At 48.7% G+C, this 15,353-nt stretch overlaps 21 non-coding genes and 1 pseudogene across 21 annotated transcripts; all 22 read right to left on the reverse strand.

The window, feature by feature from the left end:
- Positions 1–670: 670 nt before the first annotated feature.
- Positions 671–833, reverse strand: LOC134999948 (U1 spliceosomal RNA). Its single transcript, XR_010202012.1, has one exon. It is a non-coding gene; the product is annotated as a U1 spliceosomal RNA (small nuclear RNA).
- Positions 834–985: 152 nt separating this feature from the next.
- On the reverse strand, positions 986–1,149 carry LOC134999699 (U1 spliceosomal RNA). The gene has a single exon (XR_010201775.1). It is a non-coding gene; the product is annotated as a U1 spliceosomal RNA (small nuclear RNA).
- A 674-nt stretch (positions 1,150–1,823) lies between these two features.
- On the reverse strand, positions 1,824–1,986 carry LOC134999435 (U1 spliceosomal RNA). Its single transcript, XR_010201534.1, has one exon. It is a non-coding gene; the product is annotated as a U1 spliceosomal RNA (small nuclear RNA).
- Positions 1,987–2,138: 152 nt separating this feature from the next.
- Positions 2,139–2,302, reverse strand: LOC134999823 (U1 spliceosomal RNA). The gene has a single exon (XR_010201894.1). It is a non-coding gene; the product is annotated as a U1 spliceosomal RNA (small nuclear RNA).
- Positions 2,303–4,271: 1,969 nt separating this feature from the next.
- On the reverse strand, positions 4,272–4,434 carry LOC134999863 (U1 spliceosomal RNA). The gene has a single exon (XR_010201930.1). It is a non-coding gene; the product is annotated as a U1 spliceosomal RNA (small nuclear RNA).
- Positions 4,435–4,586: 152 nt separating this feature from the next.
- Positions 4,587–4,750, reverse strand: LOC134999622 (U1 spliceosomal RNA). The gene has a single exon (XR_010201701.1). It is a non-coding gene; the product is annotated as a U1 spliceosomal RNA (small nuclear RNA).
- A 696-nt stretch (positions 4,751–5,446) lies between these two features.
- On the reverse strand, positions 5,447–5,588 carry LOC134999992 (U1 spliceosomal RNA; annotated as a pseudogene).
- A 152-nt stretch (positions 5,589–5,740) lies between these two features.
- LOC134999768 (U1 spliceosomal RNA) lies at positions 5,741–5,904 on the reverse strand. Its single transcript, XR_010201841.1, has one exon. It is a non-coding gene; the product is annotated as a U1 spliceosomal RNA (small nuclear RNA).
- Positions 5,905–6,578: 674 nt separating this feature from the next.
- On the reverse strand, positions 6,579–6,741 carry LOC134999949 (U1 spliceosomal RNA). Its single transcript, XR_010202013.1, has one exon. It is a non-coding gene; the product is annotated as a U1 spliceosomal RNA (small nuclear RNA).
- Positions 6,742–6,893: 152 nt separating this feature from the next.
- On the reverse strand, positions 6,894–7,057 carry LOC134999623 (U1 spliceosomal RNA). Its single transcript, XR_010201702.1, has one exon. It is a non-coding gene; the product is annotated as a U1 spliceosomal RNA (small nuclear RNA).
- Positions 7,058–7,731: 674 nt separating this feature from the next.
- Positions 7,732–7,894, reverse strand: LOC134999423 (U1 spliceosomal RNA). The gene has a single exon (XR_010201522.1). It is a non-coding gene; the product is annotated as a U1 spliceosomal RNA (small nuclear RNA).
- Positions 7,895–8,046: 152 nt separating this feature from the next.
- LOC134999805 (U1 spliceosomal RNA) lies at positions 8,047–8,210 on the reverse strand. The gene has a single exon (XR_010201876.1). It is a non-coding gene; the product is annotated as a U1 spliceosomal RNA (small nuclear RNA).
- A 1,970-nt stretch (positions 8,211–10,180) lies between these two features.
- Positions 10,181–10,343, reverse strand: LOC134999865 (U1 spliceosomal RNA). The gene has a single exon (XR_010201932.1). It is a non-coding gene; the product is annotated as a U1 spliceosomal RNA (small nuclear RNA).
- Positions 10,344–10,495: 152 nt separating this feature from the next.
- On the reverse strand, positions 10,496–10,659 carry LOC134999633 (U1 spliceosomal RNA). Its single transcript, XR_010201713.1, has one exon. It is a non-coding gene; the product is annotated as a U1 spliceosomal RNA (small nuclear RNA).
- A 674-nt stretch (positions 10,660–11,333) lies between these two features.
- On the reverse strand, positions 11,334–11,496 carry LOC135000054 (U1 spliceosomal RNA). Its single transcript, XR_010202091.1, has one exon. It is a non-coding gene; the product is annotated as a U1 spliceosomal RNA (small nuclear RNA).
- A 152-nt stretch (positions 11,497–11,648) lies between these two features.
- On the reverse strand, positions 11,649–11,812 carry LOC134999758 (U1 spliceosomal RNA). Its single transcript, XR_010201831.1, has one exon. It is a non-coding gene; the product is annotated as a U1 spliceosomal RNA (small nuclear RNA).
- A 673-nt stretch (positions 11,813–12,485) lies between these two features.
- On the reverse strand, positions 12,486–12,648 carry LOC134999947 (U1 spliceosomal RNA). Its single transcript, XR_010202011.1, has one exon. It is a non-coding gene; the product is annotated as a U1 spliceosomal RNA (small nuclear RNA).
- A 152-nt stretch (positions 12,649–12,800) lies between these two features.
- Positions 12,801–12,964, reverse strand: LOC134999708 (U1 spliceosomal RNA). The gene has a single exon (XR_010201784.1). It is a non-coding gene; the product is annotated as a U1 spliceosomal RNA (small nuclear RNA).
- A 674-nt stretch (positions 12,965–13,638) lies between these two features.
- On the reverse strand, positions 13,639–13,801 carry LOC134999950 (U1 spliceosomal RNA). Its single transcript, XR_010202014.1, has one exon. It is a non-coding gene; the product is annotated as a U1 spliceosomal RNA (small nuclear RNA).
- Positions 13,802–13,953: 152 nt separating this feature from the next.
- LOC134999700 (U1 spliceosomal RNA) lies at positions 13,954–14,117 on the reverse strand. The gene has a single exon (XR_010201776.1). It is a non-coding gene; the product is annotated as a U1 spliceosomal RNA (small nuclear RNA).
- Positions 14,118–14,791: 674 nt separating this feature from the next.
- LOC134999918 (U1 spliceosomal RNA) lies at positions 14,792–14,954 on the reverse strand. Its single transcript, XR_010201983.1, has one exon. It is a non-coding gene; the product is annotated as a U1 spliceosomal RNA (small nuclear RNA).
- A 152-nt stretch (positions 14,955–15,106) lies between these two features.
- Positions 15,107–15,270, reverse strand: LOC134999861 (U1 spliceosomal RNA). The gene has a single exon (XR_010201928.1). It is a non-coding gene; the product is annotated as a U1 spliceosomal RNA (small nuclear RNA).
- Positions 15,271–15,353: the final 83 nt, after the last annotated feature.

A 15,353-nucleotide genomic window follows, 5' to 3' on the forward strand; every position in this document is an offset into this window, starting at 1 on the left:
TGGGATAGGGCTGGGGAGGGCCGCTGCTCAGGCACATCTCTGTCAAGTAAAGGAGATTCAAATGAGGCAGCACAAGGGAACTCTCATCTGGGGACAACAACTGCAGGGAGAACATATATTTTCAGATGAACATGGGAGGGCAGAAGGCTGCCTAATACTGAAGCACCCCCAAACAACAAACCAAATGCAACAACTAGTGCAAGCATTCCTGGGGGAAGGCCTGCCGCAGATCGATTTGCATATGGTGATGTCATCCAAGCAGTGGGTCAAAGTTGGCTTCAACCCTCGTCTGTATATGAAAAGAGAAAAGGGGCGTGCAGGGCATGGTGGCCTTTTGCGGCGCTTGGCTGACCCCTAGTTTGCATTAAACACCTCCACCCTCCTTTGGTGTGGGGCTCATGTTGGCTATGCCCCAGCCCCTGAAGCATTCAAGGTGATTTCTTGCAGCAGCTGGACACTGTAACAGCTCCAGAGCTGCTCTGTAAGGCAAGTAAAAGGGTGTGGGCCCTGCAGCACTACCTGTAGTTCGCATTGTGCGTTGGAAGGCACAAAGTAAGCAGACAGGAGGAGAAGTCAGGATAGTGCGCAAGGGCATAGAAGGGAGCGGCTCAAGAAAAGAGAAGTGGAAACAGACAGCAAACTAGGCTGGAGAGAGACCTGAGACAAAGAGATCTGAATTATACGAGAGCCGACCAGGGGAAACACAAATTATGCAGTCAAGTTTCCCACATTTGGGGAAATCGCAGGAGCAGCACACCCAGAGTGCAATGGGTGAGCCTTGCCCTGGGAGAAGCACCTTCATGATCATAGTATCTCACCTGGCAGGTAAGTAGGAGTTGGGCTAGAGCTGGGGAGGGTCGCTGCTCGGGTACCCCCCTGTAAAGTGAAGGAGATCCAACTGAGGCAGCACAAGGGAACTCTCAAAAGAAGAACAAGGCTAGAGGAAAATCTGAGACAAAGAAATCTGACTTTTACCAGAGCTGACCAGAGGAAAGCACAAACACAGTCCCCCACTACCACAAACAATGCAGTCAAGTTTCCCACATTTGGGGAAATCACAGGGGTCAGCATACCCAAAATGCAATGAATGAACCTCACCCTGGGAGAACAATCTTCATGACCATGGTATCTCCTATGCAAAATAAGTATGATTTGGAATAGGGCTGGGGAGGGCCGCTGCTCATGCACATCTCTGTCAAGTAAAGGAGATTCAACTGAGGCAGCACAAGGGAACTCTCATCTGGGGACAACAACTGCAGGGAGAACACATTTTTTCAGATGAACATGGGAGGGCAGAAGGCTGCCTAATACTGAAGCACCCCCAAACAACAAACCAAATGCAACAACTAGTGCAAGCATTCCTGGGGGAAGTTCTGCAGAAGACGGATTTGCTTACAGTGATGTCATCCAAGCAGTGGGTCAAAGTTGGCTTCAACCCTCATCTGCATATGAAAAGAGAAAAGGGGCGTGCAGGGCATGGCGGCCTTTTGCGGTGCTTGGATGACCCCTAGTTCGCATTAAACACCTCCACCCTCCTTTGGTGTGGGGCTCATGTTGGCCATGCCCCATCCCCTGAAGCATTCAAGCAGATTTCTTGCAGCAGCTGGGCACTGTAACAGCTCCAGAGCTGCTCTGTAAGGCAAGTAAAAGGGTGTGGGCCCTGCAGCACTACCTGTAGTTTGCATTGTGCATTGGAAGGCACAAAGTAAGCAGACCGGAGGAGAAGTCAGGATAGTGCACAAGGGTATAGAAGGGAGCGGCTGCAGAAAAGAGAAGTGGAAACAGACAGCAAACTAGGCTGGAGAGAGACCTGAGACAAAGAGATCTGAATTATACGAGAGCCGACCAGGGGAAACACAAATTATGCAGTCAAGTTTTCCACATATGGTGAAATCGCAGGGGCAGCACACCCAGAGTACAATGGGTGAGCCTTGCCCTGGGAGAAGCACCTTCATGATCATAGTATCTCACCTGGCTGGTAAGTAAGAGTTGGGCTAGAGCTGGGGAGGGTCGCTGCTCGGGCACCCCCCTGTCAAGTGAAGGAGATCCAACTGAGGCAGCACAAGGGAACTCTCGAAAGAAGAACAAGGCTAGAGGAAGATCTGAAACAAAGAAATCTGACTTTTACCAGAGCTGACCAGAGGAAAGCACAAACACAGTCTCCCACTACCACAAATAATGCAGTCAAATTTCCCACATTTGGGGAAATCACAGGGGTCAGCATACCCAAAATGCAATGAATGAACCTCACCCTGGGAGAAAAATCTTCATGACCATGGTATCTCCTATGCAAAATAAGTATGATTTGGAATAGGGCTGGGGAGGGCCGCTGCTCATGCACATCTCTGTCAAGTAAAGGAGATTCAACTGAGGCAGCACAAGGGAACTCTCATCTGGGGACAACAACTGCAGGGAGAACATATATTTTCAGATGAACATTGGAGGGCAGAAGGCTGCCTAATACTGAAGCACCCCCAAACAACAAACCAAATGCAACAACTAGTGCAAGCATTCCTGGGGGAAGGCCTGCCACAGATGGATTTGCATATGGTGATGTCATCCAAGCAGTGGGTCAAAGTTGGCTTCAACCCTCGTCTGCATATGAAAAGAGAAAAGAGGCGTGCAGGGCATGGTGGCCTTTTGCGGCGCTTGGCTGACCCCTAGTTTGCATTAAACACCTCCACCCTCCTTTGGTGTGGGGCTCATGTTGGCTATGCCCCAGCCCCTGAAGCATTCAAGCTGATTTCTTGCAGCAGCTGGGCACTGTAACAGCTCCAGAGCTGCTCTGTAAGGCAAGTAAAAGGGTGTGGGCCCTGCAGCACTACCTGTAGTTCGCATTGTGCGTTGGAAGGCACAAAGTAAGCAGACAGGAGGAGAAGTCAGGATAGTGCGCAAGGGCATAGAAGGGAGCGGCTCAAGAAAAGAGAAGTGGAAACAGACAGCAAACTAGGCTGGAGAGAGACCTGAGACAAAGAGATCTGAATTATACGAGAGCCGACCAGAGCCGGCCATAGGCATAGGCAAACTAGGAAATTGTCTAGGGCATCTGATATGCCTAGGGGCATCAGCAGCTTCTGCTGATTAAAATTATATGCGGCATGCCTATATTCTGTGTGTAGCATTTCATATGCAGATACAGCCACAGTCTCACACAGTATATAGGCATGCTGCATATCATTTTAATCAGCAGAAGCTGCTTGTTCATCCTAGCCACATAGCAATGCAAATAAGATGCATTTTCATAAAAAAAAAGGTGCCGACGTTAGCATTGAGGCAAGATTTATGAGGACACATCTGTTTCCAAGCAGAGGCAGAGGTCACAGTGTTAGTGGCAGTGTGAGTGATGTGTGCATGTGAGTGGGTTGGTTGTGCAGTAGTGTTCAGAATATGTGTAAGGAGCATTATGTGTGTCATGTAAAACTGCATTAATAATGTGCAACCTATGTGTAAGGGGCACTATGTGTGTCATTGTGTGTATAAGGGCATTAATAATGTGCGGCATATGTGTAACAGGGTACTACTGTATGTGTGTCATTATGTGTATAGGGGCACTAATAATGTGCAGCAAATGCGTAGGGGGCACTATGTGTGTCATTATGTGTATAAGTACATTAATAATGTGTGGCATATATGTAAGGGACATTATGTGTAAAAGGGCATTAATAAAGGTTGTCATAATGTGTAGGGCACATTATGTTATAAGGACATTAATAATGTGTAAGGGGCATTACTGTGTGGTATTATGTGTATAAATGCATTACTAATGTGTTGCATTATGTGTATAAGGTGCTCTACTATGTGGCGTTGCGTATAGAAAGGGCACTACTGTGTCATCTAATATGAATAAGGAGCAATAGTGTGTGGTGTAATGTGAATAAGGAGCAAGTCAGTGTGATGTAATGTGAATAAGGGGCTCTACTGTGATGAGTAATGTTTATAAGGTAAAGTAATACTACTGTGGGATGTAATATGAATTATGGAAACTATCGCATGATCAAATGTGAATAAAGTTGCAGTACTGTGTGGCGTAATTGGAATTGGGGTTACTATTGTGTGGCTATGCCCCTTGCCAGCAAAAACACACCCCTTTTTGGGCTGTGCGCCAAATGTGCGAACTGTTTCTATTTAAAATATAGGGGGTACAAACACCAAAATAAGGACTGCTATGGGTGAGGGGTGATGGTGCTGGGAAAGGGGTGCAGGGTCAGAGGCGGAACCAGCGGTGGTGCTAGGGGGCACCAGCCAAAATCTTGCCTAGGGCATCATATTGGTTAGGGCCGGCTCTGGAGCCGACCAGGGGAAACACAAATTATGCAGTCAAGTTTCCCACATTTGGGGAAATCGCAGGGGCAGCACACCCAGAGTGCAATGGGTGAGCCTTGCCCTGGGAGAAGCACCTTCATGATCATAGTATCTCACCTGGCAGGTAAGTAGGAGTTGGGCTAGAGCTGGGGAGGGTCGCTGCTCGGGTACCCCCCTGTAAAGTGAAGGAGATCCAACTGAGGCAGCACAAGGGAACTCTCGAAAGAAGAACAAGGCTAGAGGAAAATCTGAGACAAAGAAATCTGACTTTTACCAGAGCTGACCAGAGGAAAGCACAAACACAGTCCCCCACTACCACAAATAATGCAGTCAAGTTTCCCACATTTGGGGAAATCACAGGGGTCAGCATACCCAAAATGCAATGAATGAACCTCACCCTGGGAGAACAATCTTCATGACCATGGTATCTCCTATGCAAAATAAGTATGATTTGGAATAGGGCTGGCGAGGGCCGCTGCTCATGCACATCTCTGTCAAGTAAAGGAGATTCGACTGAGGCAGCACAAGGGAACTCTCATCTGGGGACAACAACTGCAGGGAGAACACATATTTTCAGATGAACATGGGAGGGCAGAAGGCTTGCATAATACTGAAGCACCCCCAAACAACAAACCAAATGCAACAACTAGTGCAAGCATTCCTGGGGGAAGTTCTGCAGAAGACGGATTTGCATACTTTGATGTCATCCAAGCAGTGAGTCAAAGTTGGCTTCAACCCTCATCTGCATATGAAAAGAGAAAAGGGGTGTGCAGGGCATGGCGGCCTTTTGCGGTGCTTGGATGACCCCTAGTTCGCATTAAACACCTCCACCCTCCTTTGGTGTGGGGCTCATGTTGGCCATGCCCCATCCCCTGAAGCATTCAAGCTGATTTCTTGCAGCAGCTGGGCACTGTAACAGCTCCAGAGCTGCTCTGTAAGGCAAGTAAAAGGGTGTGGGCCCTGCAGCACTACCTGTAGTTTGCATTGTACATTGGAAGGCACAAAGTAAGCAGACGGGAGCAGAAGTCAGGATAGTGCACAAGGGTATAGAAGGGAGGGGCTCAAGAAAAAAGAAGTGGAAACAGACAGCAAACTAGGCTGGAGAGAGACCTGAGACAAAGAGATCTGAATTATATGAGAGCCGACCAGGGGAAACACAAATTATGCAGTCAAGTTTCCCACATTTGGGGAAATCGCAGGGGCAGCACACCCAGAGTGCAATGGGTGAGCCTTGCCCTGGGAGAAGCACCTTCATGATCATAGTATCTCACCTGGCAGGTAAGTAGGAGTTGGGCTAGAGCTGGGGAGGGTCGCTGCTCGGGCACCCCCCTGTCAAGTGAAGGAGATCCAACTGAGGCAGCACAAGGGAACTCTTGAAAGAAGAACAAGGCTAGAGGAAGATCTGAAACAAAGAAATCTGACTTTTACCAGAGCTGACCAGAGGAAAACACAAACACAGTCCCCCACTACCACAAATAAAGCAGTCGAGTTTCCCACATTTGGGGAAATCACAGGGGTCAGCATACCCAGAATGCAATGAATGAACCTCACCCTGGGAGAATAATCTTCATGACCATGGTATCTCCTATGCAAAATAAGTATGATTTGGGATAGGGCTGGGGAGGGCCGCTGCTCAGGCACATCTCTGTCAAGTAAAGGAGATTCAAATGAGGCAGCACAAGGGAACTCTCATCTGGGGACAACAACTGCAGGGAGAACATATATTTTCAGATGAACATGGGAGGGCAGAAGGCTGCCTAATACTGAAGCACCCCCAAACAACAAACCAAATGCAACAACTAGTGCAAGCATTCCTGGGGGAAGGCCTGCCGCAGATCGATTTGCATATGGTGATGTCATCCAAGCAGTGGGTCAAAGTTGGCTTCAACCCTCGTCTGTATATGAAAAGAGAAAAGGGGCGTGCAGGGCATGGTGGCCTTTTGCGGCGCTTGGCTGACCCCTAGTTTGCATTAAACACCTCCACCCTCGTTTGGTGTGGGGCTCATGTTGGCTATGCCCCAGCCCCTGAAGCATTCAAGGTGATTTCTTGCAGCAGCTGGACACTGTAACAGCTCCAGAGCTGCTCTGTAAGGCAAGTAAAAGGGTGTGGGCCCTGCAGCACTACCTGTAGTTCGCATTGTGCGTTGGAAGGCACAAAGTAAGCAGACAGGAGGAGAAGTCAGGATAGTGCGCAAGGGCATAGAAGGGAGCGGCTCAAGAAAAGAGAAGTGGAAACAGACAGCAAACTAGGCTGGAGAGAGACCTGAGACAAAGAGATCTGAATTATACGAGAGCCGACCAGGGGAAACACAAATTATGCAGTCAAGTTTCCCACATTTGGGGAAATCGCAGGAGCAGCACACCCAGAGTGCAATGGGTGAGCCTTGCCCTGGGAGAAGCACCTTCATGATCATAGTATCTCACCTGGCAGGTAAGTAGGAGTTGGGCTAGAGCTGGGGAGGGTCGCTGCTCGGGTACCCCCCTGTAAAGTGAAGGAGATCCAACTGAGGCAGCACAAGGGAACTCTCGAAAGAAGAACAAGGCTAGAGGAAAATCTGAGACAAAGAAATCTGACTTTTACCAGAGCTGACCAGAGGAAAGCACAAACACAGTCCCCCACTACCACAAATAATGCAGTCAAGTTTCCCACATTTGGGGAAATCACAGGGGTCAGCATACCCAAAATGCAATGAATGAACCTCACCCTGGGAGAACAATCTTCATGACCATGGTATCTCCTATGCAAAATAAGTATGATTTGGAATAGGGCTGGGGAGGGCCGCTGCTCATGCACATCTCTGTCAAGTAAAGGAGATTCAACTGAGGCAGCACAAGGGAACTCTCATCTGGGGACAACAACTGCAGGGAGAACACATTTTTTCAGATGAACATGGGAGGGCAGAAGGCTGCCTAATACTGAAGCACCCCCAAACAACAAACCAAATGCAACAACTAGTGCAAGCATTCCTGGGGGAAGTTCTGCAGAAGACGGATTTGCATACAGTGATGTCATCCAAGCAGTGGGTCAAAGTTGGCTTCAACCCTCATCTGCATATGAAAAGAGAAAAGGGGCGTGCAGGGCATGGCGGCCTTTTGCGGTGCTTGGATGACCCCTAGTTTGCATTAAACACCTCCACCCTCCTTTGGTGTGGGGCTCATGTTGGCCATGCCCCATCCCCTGAAGCATTCAAGCAGATTTCTTGCAGCAGCTGGGCACTGTAACAGCTCCAGAGCTGCTCTGTAAGGCAAGTAAAAGGGTGTGGGCCCTGCAGCACTACCTGTAGTTTGCATTGTGCATTGGAAGGCACAAAGTAAGCAGACCGGAGGAGAAGTCAGGATAGTGCACAAGGGTATAGAAGGGAGCGGCTGCAGAAAAGAGAAGTGGAAACAGACAGCAAACTAGGCTGGAGAGAGACCTGAGACAAAGAGATCTGAATTATACGAGAGCCGACCAGGGGAAACACAAATTATGCAGTCAAGTTTTCCACATTTGGTGAAATCGCAGGGGCAGCACACCCAGAGTACAATGGGTGAGCCTTGCCCTGGGAGAAGCACCTTCATGATCATAGTATCTCACCTGGCTGGTAAGTAAGAGTTGGGCTAGAGCTGGGGAGGGTCGCTGCTCGGGCACCCCCCTGTCAAGTGAAGGAGATCCAACTGAGGCAGCACAAGGGAACTCTCGAAAGAAGAACAAGGCTAGAGGAAGATCTGAAACAAAGAAATCTGACTTTTACCAGAGCTGACCAGAGGAAAGCACAAACACAGTCTCCCACTACCACAAATAATGCAGTCAAGTTTCCCACATTTGGGGAAATCACAGGGGTCAGCATACCCAAAATGCAATGAATGAACCTCACCCTGGGAGAAAAATCTTCATGACCATGGTATCTCCTATGCAAAATAAGTATGATTTGGAATAGGGCTGGGGAGGGCCGCTGCTCATGCACATCTCTGTCAAGTAAAGGAGATTCAACTGAGGCAGCACAAGGGAACTCTCATCTGGGGACAACAACTGCAGGGAGAACATATATTTTCAGATGAACATTGGAGGGCAGAAGGCTGCCTAATACTGAAGCACCCCCAAACAACAAACCAAATGCAACAACTAGTGCAAGCATTCCTGGGGGAAGGCCTGCCACAGATGGATTTGCATATGGTGATGTCATCCAAGCAGTGGGTCAAAGTTGGCTTCAACCCTCGTCTGCATATGAAAAGAGAAAAGAGGCGTGCAGGGCATGGTGGCCTTTTGCGGCGCTTGGCTGACCCCTAGTTTGCATTAAACACCTCCACCCTCCTTTGGTGTGGGGCTCATGTTGGCTATGCCCCAGCCCCTGAAGCATTCAAGCTGATTTCTTGCAGCAGCTGGGCACTGTAACAGCTCCAGAGCTGCTCTGTAAGGCAAGTAAAAGGGTGTGGGCCCTGCAGCACTACCTGTAGTTCGCATTGTGCGTTGGAAGGCACAAAGTAAGCAGACAGGAGGAGAAGTCAGGATAGTGCGCAAGGGCATAGAAGGGAGCGGCTCAAGAAAAGAGAAGTGGAAACAGACAGCAAACTAGGCTGGAGAGAGACCTGAGACAAAGAGATCTGAATTATACGAGAGCCGACCAGAGCCGGCCATAGGCATAGGCAAACTAGGAAATTGTCTAGGGCATCTGATATGCCTAGGGGCATCAGCAGCTTCTGCTGATTAAAATGATATGCGGCATGCCTATATTCTGTGTGTAGCATTTCATATGCAGATACAGCCACAGTCTCACACAGTATATAGGCATGCTGCATATCATTTTAATCAGCAGAAGCTGCTTGTTCATCCTAGCCACATAGCAATGCAAATAAGATGCATTTTCATTAAAAAAAAGGTGCCCGACGTTAGCATTGAGGCAAGATTTATGAGGACACATCTGTTTCCAAGCAGAGGCAGAGGTCACAGTGTTAGTGGCAGTGTGAGTGATGTGTGCATGTGAGTGGGTTGGTTGTGCAGTAGTGTTCAGAATATGTGTAAGGAGCATTATGTGTGTCATGTAAAACTGCATTAATAATGTGCAACCTATGTGTAAGGGGCACTATGTGTGTCATTGTGTGTATAAGGGCATTAATAATGTGCGGCATATGTGTAACAGGGTACTACTGTATGTGTGTCATTATGTGTATAGGGGCACTAATAATGTGCAGCAAATGCGTAGGGGGCACTATGTGTGTCATTATGTGTATAAGTACATTAATAATGTGTGGCATATATGTAAGGGACATTATGTGTAAAAGGGCATTAATAAAGGTTGTCATAATGTGTAGGGCACATTATGTTATAAGGACATTAATAATGTGTAAGGGGCATTACTGTGTGGAATTATGTGTATAAATGCATTACTAATGTGTTGCATTATGTGTATAAGGTGCTCTACTATGTGGCGTTGCGTATAGAAAGGGCACTACTGTGTCATCTAATATGAATAAGGAGCAATAGTGTGTGGTGTAATGTGAATAAGGAGCAAGTCAGTGTGATGTAATGTGAATAAGGGGCTCTACTGTGATGAGTAATGTTTATAAGGTAAAGTAATACTACTGTGGGATGTAATATGAATTATGGAAACTATCGCATGATCAAATGTGAATAAAGTTGCAGTACTGTGTGGCGTAATTGGAATTGGGGTTACTATTGTGTGGCTATGCCCCTTGCCAGCAAAAACACACCCCTTTTTGGGCTGTGCGCCAAATGTGCGAACTGTTTCTATTTAAAATATAGGGGGTACAAACACCAAAATAAGGACTGCTATGGGTGAGGGGTGATGGTGCTGGGAAAGGGGTGCAGGGTCAGAGGCGGAACCAGCGGTGGTGCTAGGGGGCACCAGCCAAAATCTTGCCTAGGGCATCATATTGGTTAGGGCCGGCTCTGGAGCCGACCAGGGGAAACACAAATTATGCAGTCAAGTTTCCCACATTTGGGGAAATCGCAGGAGCAGCACACCCAGAGTGCAATGGGTGAGCCTTGCCCTGGGAGAAGCACCTTCATGATCATAGTATCTCACCTGGCAGGTAAGTAGGAGTTGGGCTAGAGCTGGGGAGGGTCGCTGCTCGGGTACCCCCCTGTAAAGTGAAGGAAATCCAACTGAGGCAGCACAAGGGAACTCTCGAAAGAAGAACAAGGCTAGAGGAAAATCTGAGACAAAGAAATCTGACTTTTACCAGAGCTGACCAGAGGAAAGCACAAACACAGTCCCCCACTACCAAAAATAATGCAGTCAAGTTTCCCACATTTGGGGAAATCACAGGGGTCAGCATACCCAAAATGCAATGAATGAACCTCACCCTGGGAGAACAATCTTCATGACCATGGTATCTCCTATGCAAAATAAGTATGATTTGGAATAGGGCTGGGGAGGGCCGCTGCTCAGGCACATCTCTGTCAAGTTAAGGAGATTCAACTGAGGCAGCACAAGGGAATTCTCATCTGGGGACAACAACTGCAGGGAGAACACATATTTTCAGATGAACATGGGAGGGCAGAAGGCTGCCTAATACTGAAGCACCCCCAAACAACAAACCAAATGCAACAACTAGTGCAAGCATTCCTGGGGGAAGTTCTGCAGAAGACGGATTTGCATACGGTGATGTCATCCAAGCAGTGGGTCAAAGTTGGCTTCAACCCTCATCTGCATATGAAAAGATAAAAGGGGCGTGCAGGGCTTGGCGGCCTTTTGCGGTGCTTGGATGACCCCTAGTTCGCATTAAACACCTCCACCCTCCTTTGGTGTGGGGCTCATGTTGGCCATGCCCCATCCCCTGAAGCATTCAAGCTGATTTCTTGCAGCAGCTGGGCACTGTAACAGCTCCAGAGCTGCTCTGTAAGGCAAGTAAAAGGGTGTGGGCCCTGCAGCACTACCTGTAGTTTGCATTGTGCATTGGAAGGCACAAAGTAAGCAGACGGGAGGAGAAGTCAGGATAGTGCACAAGGGTATAGAAGGGAGCGGCTAAAGAAAAGAGAAGTGGAAACAGACAGCAAACTAGGCTGGAGAGAGACCTGAGACAAAGAGATCTGAATTATACGAGAGCCGACCAGGGGAAACACAAATTATGCAGTCAAGTTTCCCACATTTGGGGAAATCGCAGGGGCAGCACACCCAGAGTGCAATGGGTGAGCCTTGCCCTGGGAGAAGCAACTTCATGATCATAGTATCTCACCTGGCAGGTAAGTAGGAGTTGGGCTAGAGCTGGGGAGGGTCGCTGCTCGGGCACCCCCCTGTCAAGTGAAGGAGATCCAACTGAGGCAGCACAAGGGAACTCTCGAAAGAAGAACAAGGCTAGAGGAAGATCTGAAACAAAGAAATCTGACTTTTACCAGAGCTGACCAGAGGAAAACACAAACACAGTCCCCCACTACCACAAATAAAGCAGTCGAGTTTCCCACATTTGGGGAAATCACAGGGGTCAGCATACCCAGAATGCAATGAGTGAACCTCACCCTGGGAGAATAATCTTCATGACCATGGTATCTCCTATGCAAAATAAGTATGATTTGGGATAGAGCTGGGGAGGGCCGCTGCTCAGGCACATCTCTGTCAAGTAAAGGAGATTCAACTGAGGCAGCACAAGGGAACTCTCATCTGGGGATAACAACTGCAGGGAGAACACATATTTTCAGATGAACATGGAGGGCAGAAGGCTGCCTAATACTGAAGCACCCCCAAACAACAAACCAAATGCAACAACTAGTGCAAGCATTCCTGGGGGAAGGCCTGCCGCAGATGGATTTGCATATGGTGATGTCATCCAAGCAGTGGGTCAAAGTTGGCTTCAACCCTCGTCTGCATATGAAAAGAGAAAAGGGGCGTGCAGGGCATGGTGGCCTTTTGCGGCGCTTGGCTGACCCCTAGTTTGCATTAAACACCTCCACCCTCCTTCGGTGTGGGGCTCATGTTGGCTATGCCCCAGCCCCTGAAGCATTCAAGCTGATTTCTTGCAGCAGCTGGGCACTGTAACAGCTCCAGAGCTGCTCTGTAAGGCAAGTAAAAGGGTGTGGGCCCTGCAGCACTACCTGTAGTTTGCATTGTGCATTGGAAGGCACAAAGTAAGCAGACGGGAGGAGAAGTCAGGATAGTGCGCAAGGGCATAGAAGGGAGCGGCTCAAGAAAAGAGAAGTGGAACCAGACAGCAAACTAGGCTGAAGAGAGACCTGAGACAAAGAGATCTGAATTATACGAGAGCCGACCAGGGGAAACACAAATTATGCAGTCAAGTTTCCCACATTTGGGGAAAACGCAGGAGCAGCACACCCAGAGTGCAATGGGTGAGCCTTGCCCTGGGAGAAGCACCTACATGATCATAGTATCTCACCTGCCAGGTAAGTAGAAGTTGGGCTAGAGCTGGGGAGGGTCGCTGCTCGGGTACCCCCCTGTCAAGTGAAGCAGATCCAACTGAGGCAGCACAAGGGAACTCTCGAAAGAAGAACAAGGCTAGAGGAAGATCTGAGACAAAGAAATCTGACTTTTACCAGAGCTGACCAGAGGAAAGCACAAACACAGTCCGCCACTACCACAAATAATGCAGTCGAGTTTCCCACATTTGGGGAAATCACAGGGGTCAGCATACCCTGAATGCAATGAATGAACCTCACCCTGGGAGAACAATCTTCATGACCATGGTATCTCCTATGCAAAATAAGTATGATTTGGGATAGGGCTGGGGAGGGCCGCTGCTCAGGCACATCTCTGTCAAGTAAAGGAGATTCAACTGAGGCAGCACAAGGGAACTCTCATCTGGGGACAACAACTGCAGGGAGAACACATATTTTCAGAAGAACATGGGAGGGCAGAAGGCTGCCTAATACTGAAGCACCCCCAAACAACAAACCAAATGCAACAACTAGTGCAAGCATTCCTGGGGGAAGGCCTGCAGCAGATGGATTTGCATATGGTGATGTCATCCAAGCAGTGGGTCAAAGTTGGCTTCAACCCTCGTCTGCATATGAAAAGAGAAAAGGGGCGTGCAGGGCATGGCGGCCTTTTGCGGCGCTTGGATGACCCCTAGTTCGCATTAAACACCTCCACCCTCCTTCGGTGTGGGGCTCATGTTGGCTATGACTCAGCCCCTGAAGCATTCAAGCTGATTTCTTGCAGCAGCTGGGCACTGTAACAGCTCCAGAGCTGCTCTGTAAGGCAAGTAAAAGGGTGTGGGCCCTGCAGCACTACCTGTAGTTCGCATTGTGCGTTGGAAGGCACAAAGTAAGCAGAGAGGAGGAGAAGTCAGAATAGTGCGCAAGGGCATAGATGGGAGCGGCTCAAGAAAAGAGAAGTGGAAACAGACAGCAAACTAGGCTGGAGAGAGACCTGAGACAAAGAGATCTGAATTATACGAGAGCCGACCAGGGGAAACACAAATTATGCAGTCAAGTTTCCCACATTTGGGGAAATCGCAGGAGCAGCACACCCAGAGTGCAATGGGTGAGCCTTGCCCTGGGAGAAGCACCTTCATGATCATAGTATCTCACCTGGCAGGTAAGTAGGATTTGGGCTAGAGCTGGGGAGGGTCGCTGCTCGGGTACCCCCCTGTCAAGTGAAGGAGATCCAACTGAGGCAGCACAAGGGAACTCTCGAAAGAAGAACAAGGCTAGAGTAAAATATGAGACAAAGAAATCTGACTTTTACCAGAGCTGACCAGAGGAAAGCACAAACACAGTCCCCCACTACCACAAATAATGCAGTCAAGTTTCCCACATTTGGGGAAATCACAGGGGTCAGCATACCCAAAATGCAATGAATGAACCTCACCCTGAGAGAACAATCTTCATGACCATGGTATCTCCTATGCAAAATAAGTATGATTTGGAATAGGGCTGGGGAGGGCCGCTGCTCATGCACATCTCTGTCAAGTAAAGGAGATTCAACTGAGGCAGCACAAAGGAACTCTCATCTGGGGACAACAACTGCAGGGAGAACACATATTTTTAGATGAACATGGGAGGGCAGAAGGCTGCCTAATACTGAAGCACCCCCAAACAACAAACCAAATGCAACAACTAGTGCAAGCATTCCTGGGGGAAGTTCTGCAGAAGACGGATTTGCATACGGTGATGTCATCCAAGCAGTTGGTCAAAGTTGGCTTCAACCCTCATCTGCATATGAAAAGAGAAAAGGGGCGTGCAGGGCATGGCGGCCTTTTGCGGTGCTTGGATGACCCCTAGTTCGCATTAAACACCTCCACCCTCCTTTGGTGTGGGGCTCATGTTGGCCATGCCCCATCCCCTGAAGCATTCAAGCTGATTTCTTGCAGCAGCTGGGCACTGTAACAGCTCCAGAGCTGCTCTGTAAGGCAAGTAAAAGGGTGTGGGCCCTGCAGTACTACCTGTAGTTTGCATTGTGCATTGGAAGGCACAAAGTAAGCAGACGGGAGGAGAAGTCAGGATAGTGCACAAGGGTATAGAAGGGAGCGGCTGAAGAAAAGAGAAGTGGAAACAGACAGCAAACTAGGCTGTAGAGAGATCTGAGACAAAGAGATCTGAATTATACGAGAGCCGACCAGGGGAAACACAAATTATGCAGTCAAGTTTCCCACATTTGGGGAAATCGCAGGGGCAGCACACCCAGAGTGCAATGGGTGAGCCTTGCCCTGGGAGAAGCACCTTCATGATCATAGTATCTCACCTGGCAGGTAAGTAGGAGTTGGGCTAGAGCTGGGGAGGGTCGCTGCTCGGGCACCCCCCTGTTAAGAGAAGGAGATCCAACTGAGGCAGCACAAGGGAACTCTCAAAAGAAGAACAAGGCTAGAGGAAGATCTGAAACAAAGAAATCTGACTTTTACCAGAGCTGACCAGAAGAAAACACAAACACAGTCGCCCACTACCACAAATAAAGCAGTCGAGTTTCCCACATTTGGGGAAATCACAGGGGTCAGCATACCCAGAATGCAATGAATGAACCTCACCCTGGGAGAATAATCTTCATGACCATGGTATCTCCTATGCAAAATAAGTATGATTTGGGATAGAGCTGGGGAGGGCCGCTGCTCAGGCACATCTCTGTCAAGTTAAGGAGATTCAACTGAGGCAGCACAAGGGA

This window comes from Pseudophryne corroboree, unplaced genomic scaffold (genome assembly GCF_028390025.1).
Source record: "Pseudophryne corroboree isolate aPseCor3 unplaced genomic scaffold, aPseCor3.hap2 scaffold_150, whole genome shotgun sequence".
Taxonomy (NCBI): domain Eukaryota; kingdom Metazoa; phylum Chordata; class Amphibia; order Anura; family Myobatrachidae; genus Pseudophryne; species Pseudophryne corroboree.